This window comes from Saccostrea cucullata, unplaced genomic scaffold (assembly GCF_032062105.1).
Source record: "Saccostrea cucullata isolate Sc308-1 unplaced genomic scaffold, CSIRO_AGI_Scuc_v1 ctg8919, whole genome shotgun sequence".
Classification (NCBI taxonomy): domain Eukaryota; kingdom Metazoa; phylum Mollusca; class Bivalvia; order Ostreida; family Ostreidae; genus Saccostrea; species Saccostrea cuccullata.
In genome coordinates, this window is record NW_026936803.1 from 1 (window position 1) to 18352 (window position 18352).

The window sequence follows — 18352 nt, forward strand, 5'->3', positions numbered from 1 at the left end:
GTCTTTCCAGGAAGAACCAAGACCATAAGAAAATTCATGAAGAGAAAATTTGCCATGAACAATGATGCAGGACTGAATACAAGAATTCCTACAAACACCACCCTGGGAACTTACCTTTAATGAAGCATGCTCTGTCTACTGCTGTTGGTTCCATCATAACCTGCTACCAGGGACAGTGCGGAAATTCCTGTCAACATTATTCCTTTTCCTGTCATGGACTGAAAAGCAATATGTGGAAATCTTCAGTGTTGCCTAGTGACTTTGAATTAAACATGACAGAAAAAGACAAATGTTTGTTAAAAGACTGTATAAATTTGACTTTAGGACAAAGTAATCTTGATAGAATCAAATATCATACTTGTACTGTTGTACACAAAAATCTGAATCTGTAAATAGGGCATATTTAAAATCAAATCCAAAATGTATAACAAGTAGTAGAAATTTTGAAAGTAGAATACATTAAGTTGTACACTCACTGAATAGGGGTCATGGAAACTCAACACTGGAACTTTGTGAATCTGTAGGGGCACCTGTTGTAAAAGGAAGTAGAGTGGTCCATCATCTAAAACAACAAAATAGACAAAATTACTTTAAATTGAAACAAAAACAGTTAAAATATAAATTTCAAAGAAAATACTACAGATCTAAAAGATATCAGCTGTACGATAAAAAATCTAAAGATACTTACAGTAAATCAGTAACAGATCCAAAATTAAAAAGGAAGTTGTAAGACTGTGAAGGGGGGGGGGGGGGGCATTGATGACATGCACATGCATTTCAAATGTATAAAATTTGTATTTAAAATATATTTTGTGAACTATTTTACATGTAATAATTGTTTTTATGGTTCATTATGCATTGATAATTTTCAACTGTGTAAATGGAGAAGATGTGGACATTTGAATAATGTATTATTGTATGTGTAAAATGTGACATTTTGTTATACGAGAGAGTCTGTACATGTAAAAATGTTATATTCTTTATTATTTAGCTCATTAAAATTATTTGAATTAAAAATCTTGTTTTTCTTACCTGTGTGATAAACACAACAAAGGTTTCAGAGGTATTTGGTAGAAATATGGGTATACGGGTGTCAAAACTGTTGGTTGGTAACAAGACTTCATGCCACATTGTTTATCCGCCATTATTGATCTTTTCAAGGGGAGACAACTCCTGAAATCAGAGAAATTTTAGTGAAAATGAGAGTTATCTGTTTCTCTTTAGGTCTCACACAAGGAAATAATTTCACTATATATTACTATAAAGCTTGAATTAAATTATTTAATTTATTACCGTAAAATCTCGAGTATTGGGCGCATTTTTTTCGTCAGAAAAATGTTCAAAATTAGGGATGCACTCAATACATCGGAAAAAAATTCATCCCCCTTTTTTCAGGTCACTTTCTCAGTGTTGAGGACCATGCATTTTCCTGATCCATTTGAATTGATTACCCTTTTGTAACCAATTACGTCAAAGTTAATCGAATTTTAGAGAGTTATATGCGTAAGTCCTACCTGTTGTAGAAATATACATATACCCTAAGTATTGACATAAAGAAAACCGTTTCAAAAATCAAATTCTGATGAAAAACGATCTTTGTTTATATTTTATTTCCATTGCATATTCCGCCATTTTGAACTACCGGCGCTTATATCATCAACCAACAGCATGTTGCTTAAGACAAAGATGTATTTAATTAATACCTATAAATGAGTCAACAGCTATAATCTTTTTGATGTTTTTGATTTATTCTTATTTCTATAACTTATTTTTATGTTTTAAATTTAAGATATGTGATTTGAGTTACAATTTGTTAGGGATTGTATTGTCACGTCATTGCTATATTTAACTTCAGTCAAAGTTGTCACGTAGGCCATGAGTGGGATGACCATTGTTTATATAACAATTTTCACTTCAACACCTGCGTTATTAAAACACTAGGCAGTGGAAGCACATATAAACGTTTTTGTTTAAACAGTCAATTACAACCAAGAAAATTATCAATGGATACCAAGAACTGTTTAATTACTAAAAGCCAACTTTTCGACATTAATATCGCTTGGGTATGACCTAATTCATAATTAACACGCTTGGATTGGAAATAATTAAAAAGAAAATAATCAAGTATTATTACCTCTTTTTAGATAACTATTACAAACATTAAATTAAAATGTTCATTCATGCACACTTGAATATATCTAAAGTGAAGAAAACTGACGTTCTACTCTCGTTTGTGATTTGAAATTTTTTATTTTATTTTAAGTTAATGTACTAGAACAAGTAATGTCACATCTGATTTCTGCGTTTTTGGGATGCGCTTTTTACATAGGACCAGCGTTTTTTCAGGATTTTTACCCCCAAAGTTGGGGGTGCGTCTTTTACAACAATGCGCACAATACTCAGGATTTTACGGTAGACTCTCAGCAAAAAATTCATGAAAGAGAAAAACAAGATTAATGCTTTAAAAAAATTTGAGATCAGAAAAAATATGCCTTATGTTGCTGTTAAGAGAGAAAATCGACAGTAAACATACCTACCCCGAAATGCACGTGGGATTCACATGTTGACAAACAGCCTACACACCATCCAGGAAGTTGCATCATGCGCACCTGAAAAAAGTGCCTTTTAATTCAGTGGGATAATTCTGCTAAAGAAATGATATTCCTAGTACATTAGTCCAATTTTAAAACTGTATGCCTAAAACAAATTGCCAAAAATGAACAAAGAAAAAAAAATTCTCTATATATATGGAACTTCAATTGACTAAGTTCATTTTGATTGGCTATTTCCTTGCGTAAGACCTTTAAGATTCTTCCAAAAGTAAAACAAGCATATGTCTTCAGGACAGGTTATCAGTAAGGGACATCATGGAATCAAGTTATTTTTTAAAATAACTTTTTTAGGTTACTTCACTTATTTAAGACTATACAAAGAAGTAACTCACTTGAGTCAAGTTAGAATACCAGTTTTGCCAAAAAACATCAATATGTTGTGTTTTCTGCTGATTAGAGATGATGTAAGGCTGGGGAAGTTGTAAACATATGTACTTCTTTTTATATAAACTTAACAGACTCAATTCTTTAAGCTTTTAGGATGAAATTAAAAAAATATCATGATTTTTTTAAGAAAAATAATTCCATTACATGAACATTTCATGGGTCAATTACACATCCTCTACCAATTTTTCCAACACTGAGACTAATTCTCTTATAATCTTTGGACATTACTGTACCATCCCTAAGTCTTGCATTTTTTGTGCAAAGCTGTATATTTTTGTGCAAAAGTTCTAAAGTGAAGTGGGTTTAGGATGAATCAACATACACTTAAATAACCTGGGTCTAATTAAATTCATAATGGGGAGCAATATTTATGACTAAAGACAGGAACCCCCCCCCCCCCCCTAAAAAAAAAAAAAACTTAAGAGGGAGAGGGCTACATTATTGCAGCTAGACCCCCCCCCCCCAAAAAAAGGGGACTCAGGAGAGAACCGTTCATAAATTTTAAGCATGACCTACTTACAAGATTTATGGTGAAAGGCTCTATATTAAACCACTTTTATTTTTAATTCTTTCAAATAAAACGATGAGAACATTGTTTGAGCTCTAAACTGTCACCGAGTTATTAACCTTTTTGTTTTTTTAATTATTAACTTAAAGCCAACCCTTCTAAAGTTTGTTTATATCTATCTGAGTATATTTTACTATTTCTTTTCAAATTATTTTATTTTAAATTGTTAAAATAGATTCACCTGTAGCTATCCTCTTGCTCAATCTTTTGTTGTGATGGTCGTTTGATCCTTACTTGGCGCGCTTCCACATGACTGGAGTTTGACATTTCGATCCCGATGCATTTTAAACATGAAAAAAAAATACTTATATTATAGTAATGGTAATTGCAAATTGAATTGAATAATGAATAGATGTTAAAATTCAAGGATTAAAAATGATTCCCAATGAAATCTTTCTGATCACAAACTGCTTTTGCCAAATTATATTTTGGTTGATTTTTTTCGAATATATTTTTTTCCTTTATTGATGATAATTTGAAAAAAATTGAACGACAAAATTACAGACACATGAAATATAGAAAGACTATAATTACAGACTGTGGACAAGTATCACAAGAGGATCCTGGAATTATTCAAACGGGGTAGGGATTGGCCCACAGCATAACCTGATAACTGAAATGAAATGCATGGGGATTGGAACTTGAATTTATCACAGGTTAACAAGAAACAAACACATTGATGTTCAAGTAAAACAGCTTCTGGCGATTATTTTATAATATAGATGTAGTGCTCCAGTAGCACACATAGAAAATTTGCGAGGAGCACTTACTTTTAAAGTTGAAGGTTATACTTTTACACTTGGACAATGCACAGGTGCTTGAGGACAGCTCCCCCCCATAAATAAAGACCCACTGAACTTTTCGATTTTTTTTAATTTCATAAACTATCTTTTAGTAAATTATTTGTTTTGTAATCCATACCATCAGAAAAAAAAAACCAAAATGTTACAAAACAAACACTTTCATTTATTTAAAAACTGAAAAAAAAATCGTATTAACCCACTCTATATAACAAAACGAGTCATCCTTACATTTGTAAGTGGTTTATGGGGGATATTGGAGTTGTCGTCCCCCCCCCCCCCACCCCGCGGTCATTGGAAATGCTACTAAAATACATGTAATTTCAAAATCATTAAAGCGGGATGTTTACAGTTGACCTACATACAGAATGGTTGAAAATATTTCCGGTCATTTACTATCGCTCACTTATTAAAATGAAAAAGTAATACAGTGAACAACTGGTGAACAAAAACACAATAAAATAAGGAAACAGGCTGTTCTCTAACATACATAGAATTTCTCTAACAGCGGTCAGACTTCTGACAAGATATCCTATTCAAACACTCTAATGCTAACGTCTAACCTGAACACACACACACACACAAGTAATTCACAGATGAGTGCCTGCCAAGATACACTGATTGAACGAATGTTAAAATAACATTAAACATAACTTTAAAATACTGCAAAATATACTCACCTGGGTCTGTTTCCCGTACAAATTGGTTATTGTAAACCTACAGTAAGTTTCAGGTATATGCCAGTGCAAAAATTAACAAATTCTACCCTGTCCCATAACTCTGTGTCTTGCACGCTGGAAAGCTCTGCCGGGAATGACCTCAAGCTATTGTTACCCGTCGGCCAAAAGTTTGCAAAGAATCCTGGGTGCTAACGGTGAGGTGTTTGAAGGGTAATTCTTGCAAACAAAACAAGGGGTACCCAAAAGGTTTAACTAGTGATTGTTACAATATGTACGCTCACAAATCACGTGCTACTCACATTAGTTTCAGAGTTATAGCTCGATACAATAAAGAGCATTGGAGTGGTATTTTTTTCTTCTTCAGAATCTTCTCCTTGTCGAACGTCATTATTGACTGTTTACCTTGTAGTCATTAAATAAGTGCATACTGATACGCAATTTTTACTTTTTTTATAATGAAAGTTAAGGTTTCTTTTTAGTATACAGTGAGATGTGTCATTTTTAAAGCGTGAATGAAATCGAATTTTTTGTGACATTCTAGTGTATATGAAGAAGAAAGGTGGACAAAAAACTAAAAATTAACACTGCACACTGAAACAAAATGTTACGAGAAAGTTCCAATTTCCTCGACAATACATTATATAGAAAAAATACAGTATCCTTGACCCAAGCGTATGAAAATTTCATATAGGCTAAATTAATCCATTTACAGTAAATTATTCAAAATGCCGGGGGAAGGGGGGTTATAATAAAAATATTATATTAGCCATGTTATACCTGTATTTCCGTTTTCATTTGCTATTTAGCGCTTATGAAGCAAAATATAAGAATGCAAAAATTATTGAAGCTGCAGAACTGTAGCTCCCCGAAAAAAAATTGACAGACCGGAGAGCTTCAGTGCCACTGATTCATTGAAAAAACTGTATATTTATTGTGCACAAAAAAGTGCGCTGTTTCTCGATTTATTTTTCCATGTTTTTAAAACTATCATCTCAAAAAAGGATATGGAGATAACGAACAGTGTTCAATCTCAAAGTCCATGCATAAGACAATACTAGTACAAGTTGGTGTCCTTAAAAAAAGGACTTCAATACGTGAACCATATGCATGTGTTTCTAACCGAAATTCAGTCAATTCAGGACTATTTCTAGGCAGGCGCGTAGCCAGCATGGTAATGAAGTGTACGCAGAAAACGGTCGGGGGTCTGGGGGCCGCCTTGAGGCCCCAAGTGGGTCCAGGGCGAAGCCCTGGTGGGGGCCCAGGGGCGAAGCCCCCGGAAGCTCCTGGATTTTTCGAAATGTTTCAGTCATTTTCTCGCAAAAGAAATCACGATAATATAACTTTTCTCGAGCAAACACTTAGCTAAGTTATACTGCTTCCATTGATACTTCGGGAAGAGAACGATAATTTATCAATTTAATTTACGCGTATATTGGTATTGGAAAAAAGTTTCCAAGTGTATTAAGATAAAACAGAGTAGCAATTTCAATATCGTTATCATTGGAGTTTAAAAACGGGAGTGTTGTTGTCTTTTGATTACCTTCATATTTGATAGCTGAAAAGATTCGAGAATGCTTCAATTATATAATTCTTTAAATTGGTAACATCAGTAAAAGAAGCTATATTATTATTTATTTTGTTCACCATAATTTAGATTGTTTAACGACATTCAACGACATTTATTCATTACCTCTACGGAAATTAAAAATCTTGTATAGTCTTCTTTGACATTTGTAACTTTTTCTGTCGATCAAAGTCCCTTAGATCGCTTTCCTTTATCAAATATTTCTCCGGATAATCAGGATTACGCGGATTTACAGTTGAAAATTTTGGTTCAACAATATTTTTTTCCTCAAGAATGTTGAAAGATGTTTTTGGAATTGATTTTAAAAAGGACTAAATTTGAATGTGAAGACATGCTGAATAAAATTTGAATCGAAACAATAAGACACAAAATAATTTGAAACACGGGTAGTGCCTCTTTTTCCCCGAATAAATTTCTCTCTTTCATTTTTTCCTTCTTATGGAATGCCATATACGACAGCCAACTGCTTACTGCCAAGTGCTGACTACCAACCGTCGGCTGCTTACTGCCAACTGTCACACATATTTGAATAAATCTTATTTTTATATTGATATTTATGTGAATTTTCAAAAAAATAACCGGCCGCGGACTTAAAACATTTTTTTCAAGAGAGTCACTCGTGCCCCCCCCCCCCCCCCCGCCCGCCCCCCCCCCCCCCCCCCCTAAGGGCACTCTATCTATAATTATAATATATAGGTCCCTTTTTATACATTAAATAACTTTTAGTTGTTTTAGTTTGTGCATGAAATATCATTACAAATTTCAGAGGGGTGTTCCGGACATCTCCCTCTAGATCTACGCATGTAAAACATATCTTATTTGTAAAAACAAATAGATACAAATGTTCGATCGGCGTTTTCTAAATGGAGGGTCGGAGGTCAGTTTTAGTTCGTTTAGTTTATACATTAACCCATGACTGTACAAATTTGAAATGCCCCCACCCCACCCTCAAGATCTTTGCATGTAAAACATTATAACACGCAGAGATATACATCTTTAATTTGAGGAATCTTTTTAACTATAGAATATAATGGAAAATGTAAATTTATTTTCGAAACATCTTTATCTGCGAAACGAAAAATCTTTTTTTTTCTCTCTCTCTCTCTCTTCAAAGGTTTTGTTGTCTCCGGGTGGGGGGGGGGTTACTTCTTTAAAGATTAAAAGCAAAAAATAGTCATTACTCTATTTCAAAAAAGAAAATAAAAAATAAACAATGTACTTTATCAATGGCATATACATGTATTGAATAGTACAAAAATTAAAACATAATGGTCATTTAGTCAATTTAATTTTACCATGCAGGGTGACCTCTTGAAAAAATGTCCTGGATCCGCGCCTGTTTGTTTTTCTTCCTCTTCTTTTTGAAAATTCATATAGATATCAATATAAATATAAAATTTATTGAAATATGTATGGCAGTTGGCAGTAAGCAGCTGACAGTTGGCAGTAAGCAGTCAGCAGTTGGCAGTAAGTAGTTGACTGTCGTATATGGCATTCCATACCTTCTTTTCTTTTATCCCTCTTTTTTTTTTTTTTTTTTTTTTTTTGAAAATGATGTGTACGCACTTGCGTACTTGCGTATAGGCAGCTACGCGCCTGCTAGGTTTAGTGAATATTCATGTATAAGTTTGATCACAGTTTCTATTATGATCTGCCTACTTTGACTGACAGTATTTTCATAGCAAAATTGTTAAATGTTATCTCCGATTGGCCTAAATAGTTTTGACATTTTTAAGAATTGGGTTATATTGATCAAAGGAGGATCCAGATCCGGCGCGCCGGGCGTGCATCCCTTCCCCCTCCCCGTTTGAAAATTTTATAAATATACGTCCATCATCCTGACATAAACATGATAAAGGCAAAAAAATCTCATAATAGTAAAAAAAAAAACAACAAAATAAACAAAACAAAAAGGACCTTGCCTTAGACCCACTGGGAGCTTCGGTACAGCCACCTGAACTTCGTACTTCTACTGCCCCCCCCCCCCCCCGTTACAAAATTCTTGGATCCGGCACTGTTAAATGATACATGTACCCCATAATGGCTGGGACTTGACATCTGTTCTGGATTTATACGGAAGAAATCTATAATTTGAAAAATATGTTTGATGGTACACGTGTAGCACAAGTTCGCATGTTTTTTTTTCCAGCCCCCCCCCCTCTCCATATGGAAAACTCTTGCTACAGGCCTGTATCACGCTATACTTGGATTGCTGTATATCGAATTATATTTGCAAGCCTTTATGTACAAAACAAATGCCGATAAAGTCAAGTTCTTCCCACTTTTAAAATAAATCTGCCATAGAATTAATTTATAAGTTTGCATATAAGTATATGTCTAAGAGCGCCAATAAATAAATACAATATGCAGGTTTAAAAGCGAAATTTGCCAATGAACAAGGTATATTCTCGAATAAGGCGAATTCACGGGTGAGCTGTCTTAGCAAGGGGGCGAACTCTCCCAATCGCACATTCTCGGGCCTTTCCGACTGGCTAAGTTGTTTTTCCGACCTCTGACGGAAAGACCCGAGATAATGCGATTGCGAACTCTCCAGCATTCTCACGCATGCGTAGCCTGTCTTATGCTCATGGCATCCTGTTTAACTTTGCTTATATATTTACTGCTTGGACTGCAGGATCCACGCAACAAAATTAGAGCAGAACAATCATCGAAAATTACGTCTGTTTATACTGGCATTTTGGTTTGAAAGATAATTCGGTCAGACACGCTTCGTGCAGATGTAAACTACGAAAGTAATTGATAGAAGAGTCTCTAACTTTTTTGCAAATGAGATAAGAATTTTGAAGAATGAATCTAGAACCGAGCGCACTTTTTTTGTGCGCAATAAATATACACTTTTTTTTTTCATTGGGTTGCACTGTATCTCTCCGGTCTATCAATATATATATTTTTCGGAGAGCTACAGTTCTGCAGCTGTAATCATTGTAAACAATATCTCCACTTGTAAGTCTCACGTTACAGAATAGACGTCCCTAAAAATATATATATGTTAGACATTATGTGGCAAAAAATAAAAGTGAAGTCTTTAGCTTGTTTAGATTCCAGATATCACTTTCACAATTACTTGAAACATTAGAATGCATACCCAGATAGCATGACTCCGTTGGGCCAACGTTGGTTTTTGGTTATATGGTTGGTGGAGTGTTGGCGTTGGGGAACAGATGTAGGCCCAACGTTGGTCCAACGTTCACTTACGTTGGCATGAAAGCTAAGCCAACGGTGTTGGGCATGTGATATTGGCCCAACGTTGGTTCAACGTTCATTTACGTTGGCATGAAAGCTAAACCAACGGTGTTGGGCATGTGATGTTGGCCCAATATTGGCCCATAGTAGTTACATGTTGACAAGAAACATAGCGATTTGGTGTTGGACATTAAGATGTTTGCCCAACATAGGTCCAACCGAGTAAATGTTGACATGGATTAAGACCATTGTGTGTTAAATATGAAATGTTGGCCCAACGTAGGTCTAACTGAGTACACGTTAGTGGCAAAACATTGCCACTTATTGTTGGTTATTCAATGTTGGCCCAACGTTGGCCCAGCTTAATACATGTTGACAATATAATGATGCATTGCTCTGTGTTCGGCGTGCTTGACTGAACTGGAGTTGGTCCAATACTAGGAATACTGGATTACTAGTACATGTACAAGTAGCTTGTAATGTTTGAGATGAAATGCTGGTCCAACGTTGGCCCAATGTTGCGAAAAGTATTCATCAATTTAGATTTATCTATTGTAAATCGATGGTAATGTAATAAGCAACTAATTATAAACATGTGATCTATATCATATATTGAATGGAAATTATGAGACAATCCTTATAAGTCTGTGAAATACATATAATAATTTTATATTTTGGTAGATTCTATATTTAGCATCATTGAATCAAATTTAAAGTGCTGTGTTTTGCAAGTTTTGGGCTCCAAAATAAATAGGTTGAACTGGTGAAATTCACTGGCTCGGCAGGTGACTATAGGTCTCCAAGGAAACCGTCATCTTTTAACCGCGCACTTTAACAATTCAAAGCGTACTAGTATGTGTCTGTTTAAGTGAAAGCAAGAATTTTAATCCTTTCAATGTAAGTATAGCTTTTGTTTTTGTTATTGAAATAATTAATAATGTGAAATACACAACATTGTAATGGCCTGCATGTAGGCTTTCAAATTATTGGTACCAGGTAGCTGATTAAACAATTGTAATTGATGACGACCTTAACTTTTATAGGAATTGGCGGGCTTGAACAGCTAGAGCAGATATGTCCGGATCTGTAAGTGAACGCAAGAATGTTAACCAGTGAAATGTAAGTAACTATTTTGCACTTGTTATTAATAATTACTAATGTGAAATTCAATTTTAAGGATTGCTTTAAAAATATGTGTGATGCTGATGAACATTTGAAAATACTATTTTAATTGATGACAATCTTAACGTTTGCAGGAATTGCCGGTGTAAAGACGAATAATGACCCCCAAAGAAAAATGACCCCCGGGGGTCATTTTTCGACGTCGAAAAATGACCCCCGGTCATTATTCGACGTAGAAAAATGACCCTTTTGCCCGTAGAAAAAGTGTCACTTCCCTAAAAATTTGCAGAACCCACGTGAAGAAAAATGACCCCCGTAGAAAAATGACCCCCTGTAGATTAAAGCTAAAATTTTTAGGGGGCAAAAAAAAATTGGATAAAGAAGCATATTGGTCAAAATGCTCACCTGGGGCCCGTTTTACATACGAACTTACGACTAAGACCAAAAACTTTAGACGATTGTAAAATTTTAAAAAATTAATCATTCTCTTTAAAATTGTTCGTGTAAAAATATCCTACCACATTCCTTTTATAAAATTTAAAATAATTTTTTATAAAATGTTAATCAAAAGGTTATATGAAGAAATAAATTTGGTCTTAAGTCGTAAAGCCTTTTGTAAAATGGGCCCCTGAGCTTATTGGGAATAAACTGATGATATGTTGATCTCGTAACATTATACAATTATAGCTATATTTGAAGGTAAATGCAATTGTTCGGAATCAAAATGAGTAAAAGATTTATCAAGCCTTAAGGGTTAGGTAAACATTGGTTTTTTTTTTTTTTTGATGGTGCAAATCATCGAACTGACAAATAATATCAGCAGTACTATATATTATTATATCCTCCGCTTGAAAAGCGGGAGGGTATATAATGATTGGGATGTCCGTCCGTCCGTCTGTTACGCTTTGAGGTATCCATCTCTTATCCGCAAATCCTCATATATAAAAAGATGTGTTTGTAACACAGCTATGCCCCTGTATGGCAACATAGCGAAGATTAAACTTTTCTTAAATCCAATTTAAATATATTGTTACATAAAGTAGGGTCTTCTCACAAGAAATACAACTGCAAAATAGGAAAGCCTAGCACCACTTGTTCAAAAGTAATGGCTAAGGATAAGTTTTTGAATGGTAGGTCAACATGGTCAAACTCAAAGGTCAAAGTTGATGATTTCTTAAAAAAAAATGTTTAATGTAACAAGGATAACATATGTGACGTATGAATACCCTAGCCTTAACCGTTCAAAATTATGGCCAAGGTAAAAAAAATCATAAGTACGGAAAACTCCAAGGTCAAGGTCAAAAGGTCAATGTTTTCAGTATCCAATGAAAGGTAATGCCAAAAAACTACATATTTGAAGTATGAGAATACTAGTATCTAACGTTTAAAAGTTATAGCCAAAGTAAAAATTTGGCATTTTTGTGTAAAATGGGATTAACTCTAAGGTAAAGGTCAAAAGGTCAAATTATGTGGTACCCAAAGTAAGGTCTTGACACAAGGAATATACATATTAAATATGAAAGTCATAGCTCCAATAAATGAAAAGTTATGATAAAGGTTAAGGTTTTTGCGGACAAACAAACCGCCAGATGGACATACTGACATACAGACGAACACGATAAAACTATATACCCCCGAATCTTCGATTACGGGGACATAAAAAGATATTGTCTTCAATTAACTTTTCATATTAATATACATTATAAAGAGGACGTTACAACAATGAAAATGCTTGTTCTGATTTTCATATTAAATTCTCTGAAAAATATACTCAGAACTGAGTAAAAGGGTGGAGTAAAACAAGAATCAAGGTAGAACCTATGTCGAAAAAGTCTTTGTGACAAGATTTTCAAACTTTTCAAAATGATAAATTAGTACTTGCTTATCAATCAGTTAAGATTTCATGATATGTTTCCTTGTTTTTTAATCTAGAACAGGCTGTGAAACTTGGTATGGTATTTACATACTGCGACTTCACATTTTCAAATATTTTTAGGGTTACTTGTCATAAAGGGAATATGAAAAATCACAAAAATACTTCTTGAAACAACGTCGTTTATAGACTTCTTTAACTGAATAATATTAAACAATATTTTATCAAGAATAATTTCTTTTTATTCAATAAACATGAAAGATAAGTCCACTATTAAAAAAAATAGTCAAATGAACCCTTTTATTTTTAGTCAATTATTCACCCTATATTTGTAAATATTTTTTAGACGTCTTTGTCACAATGTTTTCAATCTTCAATATGATGAAGAACATAGTCAAATGATTACAAAAATGATTAGAATATATACCTTTCCCCTCGTACGAATAAAAGCTATTTACCGATATTTATGGCACGCCAAATTCACAAAAATGAGCAAAACATAGTTTCACAGTCGATAAACTAGGTTTATCGGTTGTAAACTATAGTTTACGGACTGTAAACTATAGTTAACGACGTAAATCTATATTTTACGTCTGTAAACCATAGTTAACGCGATAATCTATGTTTCACAACCTTAAACTATACTTAACACCGAAAACAATCATTTGCGATTGCAAAACATAGATTATCTGATAAATACAGTTTCACGATTTGTAAACTATAGTTTACTACTCTTAACTATAGTTAACTGTTAACTGATAAATATAGATTCGATTTGTGAAACTATGGTTAACAACTCTTAACTATAGTTAACTGTTAACTGATAAATATAGTTCCGATTTGTGAAACTATGATTAACAATTCTTAACTATAGTTTACGATTGTAAATTATAGTTTACAAACGTGAATCTATGTTTATCAACAAAATCTATTGTTAACGCTTTATTACAGACAGATAAACTTAGATTAACATTCATAAACTATAGTTAACAACCGTTAAATATAGTTTTACAGATGAAAACTATACTTAATGAATCGTTAACTATAATTTACGGTTTGTAAACTATAGTTTACAGTTGATAAACCTAGTTTATCAATTGTGAAACTAGGTTTATCTCATTTTTGTGAATTTGGCGTGCCATAGATATTCATATTCTTGACCTTTTTGCACTTACACGGGATTTAATTATTAAATGACTGTTTGGGGTTACTTTCAGATTGAATATTTATCAGAAATTGTACTTTTTCTTTAAAAAGATAATATTTAATAGAAAAATTGTAATCAAACACCAAGAATATGAATAGGTAACAAATAATTGTTAAAAGGAATGCACATCATTTCATTATAGATATCACAAAAATGTACACACGATCAAACGATCTACAACACGTACATCTTTCACTTAGACACATTTCATCAAGATATTACACTATATAGCTGGCAACTAAAGATTTCTTACGATTTATGCATTCCTTCAAAATGGTTACATACCATTCAAATTATTACGAAAGTTGTATACAAGTACATTGTAATTTCATTACACTAGATAGTCTTGGGTTTGTCAACTTCAAGTCTAGATCTAGTAAAAAAAAAAAAGGTAACTACATTTTTTCTCTTATTCCAGAAATATATTGCCATTAAGCATTATAAACCAAAAAATATATGAATTGAATCAAGATTATGTTGGCATGATTGAATTCTGTGAATTTCAAAATGCAGTATTTTCTACCATTTTTATTGAAGCTGTCAAGTACGGGAAAAAGCGGCATTGAATTAATTAAGACGTCTTAGTGGGTTAGCACAGGTTTAACACATTTACAAGTTATGATGTCATACGAAGTAGGTTCTACGTTAAAAGAAATGTAATGAATACTGTGTGCTAAATCCAAAGTTTATGTCTACATGTATAGTTTTCATTACAATGACTGCGTATTTTACACAAGCCCGTAGCTTTACAGAACATATTATATTATTTGTTCATGTGCATCAACCGGGACGGTAGTACTCGGTATTTTCGGGCGTAATCATAATGTGTAAATGTTATTCGGAACATTAAATTCGAGAGGGATTCAATCCCGAATTTTCTCTTCATGTTACATGTAACGGTAAGTTCGATATATCACAAAAAAAGCTGTAACTAGTAGATTCTGATGGATACAGATTCACTTTTAACACACGATATAATCAACCAAATATCACAATATTGTTATTACAAATCCTGATTTTTTTATAATGCAGAACATTTGTAAAATAGAGTTATCGTTCTTTGGTACTTCCGTCCCGGTTGATGCACATGAACAAAATTTACCCGATTTCATCGAAATATTTACAAATCGGGGGCATATAAAAAATTAAATGGAAATGTGAAAAGGAAGAGGAATGTATAACAAATTTATTGATGTATGCATATCCCATGTTTTATACTGATTTAGATAGATAATCGAGCGAAGTTTGAGCGTGGTGAGGCGGATGACTAAAAAGAGTTGCAAGCCTTCTCTCTTTATATGTATCAGTGGAAAACGGCATTTTTAAAAACAGCTTGTAGAGACGAAAGAGTTGCATTTTTGATAACATATAGTGCATATTAGAATAGAAAAAGAGGAAAAAGATGACTTGAATCCTGATTTAAAAAGAAAAAAAAAATGGAAAAGGGGGGGGGGGTTCCATACCCCAAGTGCCTATGGCAAAAAGTTGTTTGAGCAACTTCATTAACTTTTTTACACTTCAAGGTTTTTACACAGCAGTCGGATTTACACTAAAGGCAGCTATGATCACTGCAGCTCTCTAAATGATAAACTAGTACATGTATATCCCCACCTCCAATAAAATGTCCCTCGTATTAAATTCTGAACCAGAAGTCTCTGTCGAGACTGTAGCTTTACTGGTTTGTACCTATAACAAAGGATGAGAAAAGAAGCCATTGCCATCAGACCACAACTGTAGAAGGAGTAGCTTTTTAAAGGAATTTCTCAGGCATTTCTATTTTTAGTAACCATGGCAACACCGTTCATCAAAATCAAAATCTGATGCACTATTCTATGTATCTTAATGTAGACTACTTGTGTGCCAAGTTATATTGAAATCAGATCATAACTGTAGGAGGAATAGCATTTTAAAGGAATTTCACAGAAATTCTAAACAGTAGGAGGAGTAGCATTTTGAAAAATTGTTTACAGACAGACAGAGAGACGGACGACGGACACCTTATACTATCGCATAAGCTTTTCTGGTCTCTGACCGCGCTAAAAATTCAGCTTTAGAGGATTTGTTGGAATGGCCTAGCTGTGTGTCATGGACATATTTCTATCAAAAAAACCGATGAACTTCTAATGGATTTAATGTTAATGCATGCGTTTTATTCAACAACGAATTACTATTTTATAAAAGTTTAAGAAATATTGAATTTTTAATTTTTAAAGACAACTTTGGTGTAGACAAATTTAAAAGATAAACCAAATGAATGCTCTTTAATATTGAATGCTTTTTTTAGCAGACAGTATATTGGGAACTTATACTGTCCCGCTAATGAGTTAGCTTTTCAAGTGATGCGGTAGAGTTTCTCTCTATTTCAGGCTAGTTAAGCAACGGCGAGTCTGTTTAACCCTTGGATGGGTGACCCCTTCACGTTACACTTTTGTCTAAATTCTCATGTAACTAGTTTGTTGGAGTGCACCAACACAGTTTTTTGGGGGTGGGTGGGGTGTTTTTTTTGTTTGTTTGTGTTGCCATGACAACAGGTGCATAGCCATCCCCCCACTCACACACTTTTATTGCAAAGTTAGACATAATATAGGCATTGAAAACTATGGCTGACCTTTTTTGTTGGTTAAGCCCCATCCCCTCCCCCCAAGTTCAATATGCCCCTTTCAATCTGCCTCTGCGGGATAAGGCCTATATATTCCTTTAAATGTTATTGTTTGAATTTTTTTTAGATATAGAAGCTTTTCTCTTATCTTACTGTGATTTCAATGGTGACTCGTAAAATTGAGTAAAAATAACCATGTAAACGAGTGTAAAAGATTTTTTAAAGTGGCAATAACTTGTTACCAATCCCTTTGTATGAAATATACAATAAAATAAAACAACAATCCTCTTTTATTTCATTTACAGATTTTTTTCCTTCAATCTCCAATCTGGAATGCCAGGGACGTAGTATCCGGGGGGGGGGGGGGGTGTCAGTACATTTTTAACCCCAACATAACCTTTACTATAGTAAATGTTCATAGATGGCATGGTTGGCTCCCCCACTTCATAACCATAGTATAGTGAAAGCAAGGTTTGTAAGGAAAAAAATTGAGGTGATAGTAAGTTGGCTTTGAAAAAGTTGGCCACCCCAACAAATTAAAAGAATTTATAATATGAAATTCATTTAAAGTCTGTTCTCTTTAATAGCCATTAGACTTTGAATTACAATCAGAACATTGTACATCTTGATCCAATTCGGCTTTGATACAAATAGGTCCACGATATTGAGATACTGGTATATCACCACTTGACGTTGGAGGACTGCAGATTTGAACTTCATTATACTGGGCACCCAGTGCCTGGTCTGAAAGACTGTTCTTTAATATACCGGTATGTCTCTTGGGGGGATACCCAAGATTAAAACCTGAGATATTTTTAGGAACAAGTCCTAGTACTCAGACATAACTTTACAACAAATGATCCAACCATTGTGCCATACTGCTCCTATGTATAAAGGCCTATTAGTTTCTAAGGCATTTCATGATAGACAAGAACTGTCCATAAAAATTTATAGAACAGAAAACAAAATTCATCAACATATTTATTTACATAAAAAAATTGCAACAGATAATTACAGCTCTGACATATAAATGATGGAAATAAATTGAACATACACAAAACCCTGGAATACCAGAGCACCTGAAAACAAAGCCTAAGGTGGATGTATCCCATGAGCAAAGCTGATTATTGACATGTAAGAAAAGCAAGTTATGATGAAATAGTGTAGATATAGGTAAAATGCAGTATACAAAGCATAAGACTACCAACATACAAAGCACAAGATTACCAGCATACAAAGCATAAGGCACAAGTATAGAAAGCATAATATTACCAGTATTCAAAGCATAAGGCTACCAGTATCAGTATACAAAGCATAAGACTACCAGCATACAATGCATAAAGATACTCGTATACAAAGCATAAGTAACAGTTTACAAAGCATAAGGCTACCAGAATACAAAGCATAAGGCTACAAGTATACAAAGCATAAGGCTACCAGAATTTAAAGCATAAGGCTACCAGTATACAAAGCATAAGGCTATCAGAATACAAAGCATGAGGCTACAAGTATACAAAGCATAAGGCTACCAGTATACAAAGCATGAAGCTACCAGTATACAAAGCATTAAGTTTACCAGTATACAAAACCTAAGATTACCAGCATACAAAACATTAAGATTACGAGCAAACAATGCATAAAGATACTCTTATACAAAGCATAAGATTACCAGTATACAAAGCATAAGGCTACCAGTATACAAAGCATAAGGCTAC

At 33.8% G+C, this 18352-nt stretch overlaps 2 long non-coding RNA genes across 5 annotated transcripts in view; both read right to left on the reverse strand.

Annotated features, from left to right (window-relative positions):
• Positions 1-112: 112 nt before the first annotated feature.
• Positions 113-18352, reverse strand: part of LOC134246636 (uncharacterized) — a 53837-nt gene continuing 35597 nt past the window's right edge. The window contains exons 1-6 of one of the 4 annotated variants that reach the window (XR_009987662.1): positions 5048-5129; positions 3749-4180; positions 2538-2609; positions 1033-1173; positions 477-562; positions 113-218 (exon numbers count right to left, since the gene is read on the reverse strand). This is a non-coding gene — a long non-coding RNA (uncharacterized LOC134246636). Of the gene's footprint in view, positions 219-476; positions 563-1032; positions 1174-2537; positions 2610-3748; positions 4181-5047; positions 5130-18352 lie in introns of those variants that run through there. The other 3 variants (XR_009987664.1, XR_009987665.1, XR_009987663.1) reach the window with 3 other exon arrangements.
• Positions 6573-14701, reverse strand: LOC134246635 (uncharacterized). Its single transcript, XR_009987661.1, has 3 exons — positions 14617-14701; positions 8135-8231; positions 6573-7064 (listed from the first exon to the last, which is right to left on the reverse strand). It is a non-coding gene; the product is annotated as an uncharacterized LOC134246635 (long non-coding RNA).